Consider the following 9231-nt stretch of genomic DNA (forward strand, 5'->3'; position numbering starts at 1 on the left):
TATGCATAAATAGTAGGTATTTTAATAATAAACATGGGGACAGTCTCGAAAATTTCAGATGTGTGGTTATATTAACCAGAGGCCCGGGAATGGCTGCGATTCGCTCGGGACTCTCTAACATCTTCCCAACGAGTTCTTTTTAGTTTTCTAACAAGTTTTTCGAAGTCTCAAGCGTTTGTCACTTTGAGTGGACGGCGAAATCTCTACTTAGGTACTCGTACAAACTTTTAGTTGCGTGTTCACGACATGTGTGGCTGAATTGGTTGACGACTCTAGGTTTTCTTTGGTGAAATATTTCTATTCATTCTAAAGTTTTAATAACGCAAAAATCCAGATCTACATTACGGTTACATTAGTGATTAATTACCTAAATGCAGCGGTAATCCTGGCTACGAATGGCTGCTTAATCAAAATATCAAAATAGACTGCTGCATGCTGCAGGTTGCAAAATTAATGTTTCCATATTTTGTAGCATGCCGCATTGTCGGCACGGCACCGTACGGTGGCTTAAACAGCCTTTAGTGGGTAAAGTTTGCGACTGGTCGACATGGCAATCGGGGTATGAGGCGGAGGGACGCCCCGCATGTCACCTGCGCCTGCTCCCGCACTGGATTAGCGCGGGGGATGCGCGGGTGTTAGATACAATACCACCAGATGAGACCTCCGCGCTGTTAAAAAATTACATCAGTTCATTTTGCTTTCTACTAAGGGGGTATAGAAAATTAAGTTCAACATATTGCTGGTTTAAGTATTTCTTTCAAGCTCATATTATTTTTTTTTTATTTAGAGACTAGCGCTTGGCTGCAATTAGACCTGCTAGCGAGTGATGATGCAGTCTAAGATTGAGCGCGCTTGTCTAGAACTTGCCTATTCACTCTTGACTTCTCTCACGTTGGAGGGCAACCAGATTTTTTTAGGTGTTTGTTTAAGCGCATGCACCTATGACATAAAGAACTTAAATAAAGTACATATTACATAAGAGTGTACTTACGTGATTATATGGACGCGGCGAAACCTTAAAGTTTACCTCTGCCCTGCCAGTCAGCTATATGATAAGCAAATAAATCATCTCTCCGTGGAAGCCTCTTTCCCAACGATGAGATCAGGGCCAATATTTGCATAAGAACAATCCGCATATGCCTGAGGTAACCATTTTAGTCATTTTGCCAGCCATTTTTCAGCCGAAGCATACGTATCCAATATGCAGATGCGGTATTGGTTTTTTAGAAATGGAAGCCTTTTAGGAACATTTTCATTCATTTTTGGGAATGCTATCTTCTAACAATGCATTCGGAAAGTTATATTATTTCTACCTACTTATAGGTATCCAACAACCGAGAATAATATAGGTAGGTACATAGCTAGTCAAATCCATGGTGTCTACTTAGACTTACTCTGTGTTAGAACTTCTAACGTAAATCCATAGCGTAAATCGAACTTAAATGCGAAAATTTACTATTCAAGGACTACTTAGGTACCTACTAGTGTGAATAAGGTACCTAAGCTAGAAAACTGTTTAAAAATAAAACTCATTGTATACTATTCTATACATAATATTATTTAACGTTATACAATAAAATGTGGCAAAAGAAAATATTAAACAAAGGAAAGCGCGAATATAAATCACAACAAAGTGCTCTAATGCCCAATGTGACCCGCTGACTTAGTTTTCGTAGGGGAGAAGTGTGACGTCATGGCACAGCCCCTGCAAGATGATATCATCGTTACTAAGAGCTATTTTGCTCTGTCAAATTGTACAGGCGTTTTGTTTACGCAGCTTTTGTAGTTACCTCTTGATGGAAAATTAAAACTTCCAGCACGATGGACTGACGATATGAAGCGTCTGGCGGGATGTGGCTGGATGAGGAAGGCTGAGGACCAGGTGTGGTGGCGCTCTATAGGGAAGTCCTATGTCCAACAGTGGGCGTCCACAGGCTGATGATGATGATGATGATGAATAAGTTCTCAGAAAGCTCACAGTCGCTCAGCGAGTGATGGACACAGCTGTGCTTGGAATTTCTCTACGAGATCACATCAGAAATGAGGAGATCCATAGGAGAACCCAGACGACTTAGCTCAATGGGTTGCGAAGCTGAAGTGGCAATGATCAGGGCACATAGCTTGAAAAACTGATAGACGATGGTTTGTGCTAAAATGGTGACCTCGCAACGGAAAGCGCAGTGTTGGTAGACCTCCCACATCATTGAAAATTTTATACCAGCCCGGTCTCGTCAGCCGGTCTTCAGTTTTGATTCGGTAACTGACCTAATGCCATCATCATCATTTCAACCTACCATTGGTCCACTACATCTGAGAACAGGTCTCCTCTAAAAATAAGAAGATTTTCGCTATAATGCACATTGGCAAAGTGTTGATTGGTAAACTTCACTTACCATTGAGAGCATTATGGAGAACTCTCGGTATGTACTTACATTTTTCACGAGTTTTCCTTCTCCGGTAAAGCAAGTGATGGGAATCAAAGTCTTAACTATTGATCCAATGCATTAGGACTTAGAATAGGTAGCGTCTATATGAATGTTAGTGATATCAAACAACAATGACGCGATTATATCTACAATTTTCGACTTCTGATTTCGACCCGGATATAAAATGTCGTGTGCAAAATGTTATTTGCATTCATGGTAAATATGAAAACCATTTCGAGGCTCGCTTGTCAGGATTTAAAATCAAATAACAATATTAAACGCGACAACATTAATGTAAACGCGTGTAGTGTGTAAAGGCGCGCATAGACTTCAGACTTTTTACACGACTGTTCTGAAGGTACGGTATTTTTTTAGTATATTTTAAAAATAAAATAGGTGGGTGTATCTAATTGAAAAAAGCATTTTCTATTTGATACGCCCACCCATTTTATTTTTGAAAAAAAAAAAAACTGTTTTTTAAATCTCCAAATTATCTTTTATTTATTATAAATTATTATTTATTTGTTAATAAAACACATTTACAGGGTATTTGATGCGGTGTAAACATAAACTCGCTTGAGTTTTTCTGTACACCTCTGTGCCGACGACATAAGGCACACAATATTCAAAGTTATTATTCTAAAGTGCAAAATAGATCAAGGTGTAATTGTTTTGTTTGACAAAAAATGTGCTAGGTATATATATATATAGGTATATTTATACCTATTAATTATTCTTCCGTGGTTTTCGTGGTCCCGTATTATAATATGGGAATTTCCACGTAGTCAGGAATCAGTTTAGCTTATTGTGTGAATCTGCGTTGTTTAGTAGACGGTATGTATCGCATTTACCTAACTTTTTAGGGCTCCGTACCCCAAAAAGAAAAACGGAACCCTTATAGGATCACTTTGTTGTCTGTCTGTCTGTCCATCTGTCCGTCTGTAGTGTCTGTCAAGAAAACCTATAGGGTACTTCCCGTTGACCTAGAATCATGAAAGGCACCTGCATTTCATGATTGCCTAGGTAGGTCTTATAGCACAAGTAAAGGAATAAATCCGAAAACCGTGAATCTGTAGTTATATCACAAAAAAGAAAATTAAAATGTGTTTCAATTTTCAATGTAAGATACCTCTACCAAGTGGGGTATCATATGAAAGGGCACTTGTACATTCTAAAACAGATTTTTATTTATTTTTATGCATAATAGTTTTCGATTTATCGTGATAAATGTCAAAAAAAATACTCGAGTACCTCAGTGCGCGAGTCTGACTCGCACTTGACCGGTTTTTTTTAATAATAGTGAAGAATGTATTTATTAAATGAGAAATTAGATATTTAATTGCAGTCTGCGATCTATCGCTGATATGCGATGGTTCTAATAACACGTTTTGATCCCCGTCTCAAGTTAAACCAGAATGAAATTATTATTGTGATTGTAAACTGTTACGACCTGCGATTAAAACTAACCACGAAGCAGTTATATCACGAATAATGTAAGCGGCACAATGGCATAACATTACTTTATAGCCTTTATAGCTAATATCGGTCGAGATGAGACGTAAAGTCGGCGTTAGAATATAACCCTTACTTCTGCCCGTTGCTCTAATACCACCTTAGATTTTAATGGTAGGAGGGAGCCATTCGAATGAGGACCAAAATAAACGCACCCCTTCCAAATGGCCAATTCTCTTATGCTACTAAGGTATAAAATGTGTATTTTTCAAATGGATTTTTGAGTGCCCCCGAGCTTTTGATAGCCAAATCTAAGTGTTCGAATTTACTGACGTGTCGAATGCAGGGTGGAGTTTACACTCTTTTTTACTTTTATAGTGTCTATAAAACTGCACATTTAAATTTACTTTATATTATGTATTCTCCGCCTTCGTAATCTATTAGGTATTTCTAGCCAAAAATGCAACTCTACGTCTGACGCCTCCTCTTCAAAAAATATTCGAAATCAATTTATAGATTATTGTACATTCACCATTTAGCAGTAAAAAATCTCAAATAAAGTTAATACTGATTTTATAAAAACTTAATAAGAATAATATTTATGCGAGCGTGTGTTCGTCTATTGAGCAAAAATAATTACTTAGTAATTTCTAACTAATTACAGTAAGTCGTAAGTTCGTACGTTGTGGAACGCCCTGTGATTTTGTAAAAGCAATGAGACAGTCTCGTGTGTGTGTTCCATTTTTTACAACAGACACCTCATTTATTACGTCGTCGACTGCAGAAAGGTAGTCAGTCGATTTTCTACAGCATTAAGAGGGGTCTCTCCGTCACTCACTTCATACAAACGTAGTTCCAATTTCATTTGAATATTAAGCAACCAAAGTCCATGAAATTTTGCAGATATATTCTAGAAACTAATATCTATGTCTGTGGTTTTCCAGATTTCTGTTAAAATAAATATTCGGTTTCAAAGTTACGCGGTCTTAAAAATTTACATACAAATCTTTGAGCCCCTGTAATTTTAAAACAACATATTCTAAAATCTAAAACACCACAAACACAGATATTAGTTTCTAGAATATGTCTACAAAATTTCATGGACTTTGGTTGCTTAATATTCAAATGAAATTGGAACTATGATTGTATGAAGCGAGTGACGGAGAGAGCCCTGTTAACTCAATGTGAACTACCGAAACTTGGCAATAATTTCGCGAAGCTAAGGCAGCTGTAATTTTAAAAGGAGTTAGTTTCTTATTAATCAAGCTAAGGTAAGTATCCTGTTTTTCTTCACGTCTTTCTACATTATTTACGTCTATTTGACTTGCTTGTTAATTTTATATAATTATTTAATTTTATATATAATTGAATATAAAGTCTTGCAAGAGATCTACCGTCTTCGGTTTGATACAATTGGAAAAGTCGGTAATCCATTCAGATTGTATGCGTCCACTGCTGGATATAAAGCCTGTTGGACAGCACGCTACCACAGACTGTCGTCCGACATTTTCATTTAGCACGCATCATTTCAATATCGTCGGTCCAGCAGGCTGGAATCTGTCCCATACTGCTCTTAGTAAGTAGTAGTAAGCGGTTCCCAGTCTAGAACGCGACTGCCTTAGCGGTCATCATTTCTGTGACAGACATAATTTGTTTACTGCCCGCTATAGGTAAAACAAAGAATGAAAGGATCTAAGCAGGTTGCACGAAGCACATTAAATAAATCTAAGTAGTTACCTATAGCATCAACATTATTTCACAGACAAATCCTTATTCTATAAAACTAAACCGTGTATCGAAGTTAAATCGACGTAGAATCCAGAATCGATAACTTTCAATATCACTAATATATCTTTGGAGCTTTACTTCAACTATAAGGTTTGATATGTCTGCCGGATCGCTCTTCGGAATGGCCTTATTAATTCCCTTTTATGTGTTTCAGAGCACACACGCTCGTATAAGCGATTTACGTTGAGTTTACAGCGTCAGCTTTCTTTATGCCACTATAAAGTAAAGATACGGTACCGAAATGTCCCTAAACGTAATATCTCGTTTTAATTGTCGACGACCTAGCACCTGATGTCTGGAGTAATTGGAATTGGTGCTCCTTTGTTTTGTGAGTAGGGACTAGGTATGTAAATGTTTGAAAGATTTGGTTCTGCTTTTTCAATTAGGCATAGCTCCCTTACAAAACTCGAAAAGATGCCGAGTTGTTCTGTAATTATGAGTCATATGCGAAATGAAAATGTGAGGGGATTCCTTTCGTCCGTAAGATAAAAATCTACTAAATAATTCGTGCATCGAAGCATAATCTCGAAATGTTTTATCGGTGAGCGTTCGTAGAAAATTACCTATAACAAAATATAATACCTAACCTAAAGAATATAAAAAACCTAAGCTTATAAATTTTTAAAGAATCATAATGAAATGAATACCTACTTAGTTAAATTATCTAAAATCGAGCGTACCACTTACATGCTACGTAAAAACCGATTAGTTAGGTATAATATTATGGGTTAAATAAACCTGCCATATCGCTTTTAGGCTACTTTGCTTTGCTAGTTAAATATATTGTAGCAGTCACCACGACGAATGAAAATGTTTATTGCCTTGTACATTTGGATAATATGGTGAAATTAGAAATAAATTGTTTTTTATCGATAGCTATTTTACGCTCTAGGTATAATACCGTATTACTATGCTAAAATACATTTATATTTTATGCATCTTTAAGAAAATATTCGGTGTTTGTTTGTCTGTATACATAGCGCAAAAACCACTAATTTATCCAGACAAAATCTTATAAGTTTGAAAGCATAATTTTGATATCTCTCTTGGTTAAAAATTACGTGTCCAATTAATTTGTCTCCGAAACAATCTTTGTACTAAATTAGTAATATTAGTTTCAATATACTTAGTTCAGTTTGTGAAGTTAATGTGTTTTATTACTACAACCAAGACCACGTTAAAATCTTTCACTTTTTATATTATGTACAAACTTTAAATAAAAAGCAAGCTAGGTAGACACTTAAACAGATTATAATTTTGCAAGATTGTACTGGAAAATGATAAATAAAAATCTCTATAAACAGCTACGAGCGAGATTCTAGTGCGCTTCCACTGAGTTGTAATTTGTAAACCATGGAGCGGCAGACCTCTTACATCAGGTGTTGTAGACTCCTCCCACTTGTAATAGTGATAATATTGACTAACAGAAAAAATAAAGATTTTTTATATGAGGTAGATATTATAAAGGTAAACTTTTTAGCTATAACTTAATGACTAAGATTTGAGAGTCTTTAGTTAGTTTATACTAAGTAAAGACCTTTTTGGCAGACGATTTCGCTAATTTACTGGTGCTTACCTAAAAGCCTAAGGTCTTCAATGAGTGTGTCCTACCTGTGATGACGTATGGAGCAGAAACGTGGACACTGACAGTTGGCCTCGTCCACAAACTAAAAGTCGCTCAGCGCGCTATGGAGCGAGCTATGTTAGGTATTACTCTCAGGGATAAAATCCGGAACGACGAAATTCGCAGGAGAACAAAAGCGACCGACATAGCTCAAAAGATTAGCAAGCTGAAGTGGCAATGGGCAGGCCATGTCTTTCGCAGAACCGACGGCCGTTGGGGCAGACGTGTTCTGGAGTGGAGACCGCGTACCGGTAAGCGCAGTGTGGGACGACCTCCAGCCCGCTGGACCGATGACCTGAAGAAGGTGGCGGGAAGCGGGTGGATGAGGAAGGCGGAGGACCGTGTTTGGTGGCGCGCTCTTGGAAAGGCCTATGTCCAGCAGTGGACGCTTACAGGCTGATGGATGGATCTAAAAGCACTTTGGGAGGTGCTGAAAGAGCGACCTTGCGCCGCAAAGCGCAGTGTTTGTAGACCCCCACACTCGGAAAGAGGACATCAAACGAGTTGCAAAGAGCCGCTGGATTCGGGCGACGCGGGGCGTGGGGAAATCTTTACACGATTCGCCACCACCACCCGTGGACCACCACCACGTCCACTTGTGGACGTTTATCAGTTGACGACGACATGATGATGATGACTAAAATCAGTAAGATTAAGTTATTATTAAGTACGGGATATTGCTGCTCTAGTAATACAACTCACTGACGCTTCCAATGCTATCAAACTTCAATATCCTCTCAGATGCGCCGTTTGATGTCCCTCAGTCGCATGATATTAAATAAACTCTCTATGCGGCTTTATTTTTACTTTCTAAGCTCTGCGGATTGGCTGATAGAGGGCCGATCCTTTCAAATTAAGTCTCCATCTCATTATGGTTAAGGAAAACCGTATACCTACTTACCTAGTCTGTTTACGTTAGCAAATGATTTTTATATGAAAATTCCTACCTAAGTATATCATTATAACGTCGCGTTTATATAAGTTCGTTTGTCACAGAATATAATAAAGTAATACGTATATAGCAGGTACCTACCCAGGAACGTTGTAAGTTTCGCATCGAGAAGTATTAGGCATTGTACAAAAATAAAAGATTTGGTAAGTAAGGATGTTACTTGAAAAGATATTCAACACATTCAATACGCGAATTTTCATAGTTTATTGTGTTATTAATTAATTATTTATTAAGGCACATTATTCCGAGGACTTCAGAAATTGGCACCATATTCCGAGGTATTTAGAAAAGTGGCGTTTACAAGCGAATTATAATACACACAAATCTCAGAAACCTACTTGGAGGAAAGCGTAAGCGACGCGATTTGCCCGGCGCCTTAGACTTTCTGAAGTTAGGTTTCACTCGTGTCATGTATTTACATTGTCAGTTCACGGTAACATAGGCGTATGGGCCACGTATAGTGCACCTCTTTAAACGCATTTCAGCGAGAATCTACTTGTGTGCCTTTTCAGCAAATTAAGGAGATCCATCTAGGATACATAATATATAACCCAGGATACATAATATATCCCATACAAAGTACATGTTATGTACCCAGATAGATCATACATACATAGATATATTATTATTCTCGATTCGTATTTAAAGTTAGAATCCGTTTACAGAACCAGTCTAATAAATAAGGTTCGTTCGAAATAAATTGGCACGAATAAAGAAGAGAGGTTAATTTACTCCGATATTGGTCCGCGGTCGAATCGGAGGCGATCATTACCGGCCCATTTGCGGGGAGAACCCAGTTAAACATTGACATTAAATAATGATTTCTATTTCCGTCGCAAAACTGAATGCCTCGAAATGGAAATTTGTATTGCAAATGTTGACATGGAATTGGTAAAAGACGTTTTCATTTCAACAGCTAATTTGTGGACAGTCGTTATAACAAAAGACGGATTCAAAGATTGTTTGTTTTTGCAAGACAGGAAATGATA

General features: G+C 37.6%; 1 long non-coding RNA gene across 1 annotated transcript; it reads left to right on the forward strand.

The window, feature by feature from the left end:
* Nucleotides 1-1010: 1010 nt before the first annotated feature.
* LOC123869523 lies at nucleotides 1011-8751 on the forward strand. The gene is made up of 3 exons (XR_006796914.1): nucleotides 1011-1021; nucleotides 7299-7302; nucleotides 8598-8751. It is a non-coding gene; the product is annotated as an uncharacterized LOC123869523 (long non-coding RNA).
* Nucleotides 8752-9231: the final 480 nt, after the last annotated feature.

Source organism: Maniola jurtina, chromosome 11, assembly GCF_905333055.1.
Source record: "Maniola jurtina chromosome 11, ilManJurt1.1, whole genome shotgun sequence".
Classification (NCBI taxonomy): domain Eukaryota; kingdom Metazoa; phylum Arthropoda; class Insecta; order Lepidoptera; family Nymphalidae; genus Maniola; species Maniola jurtina.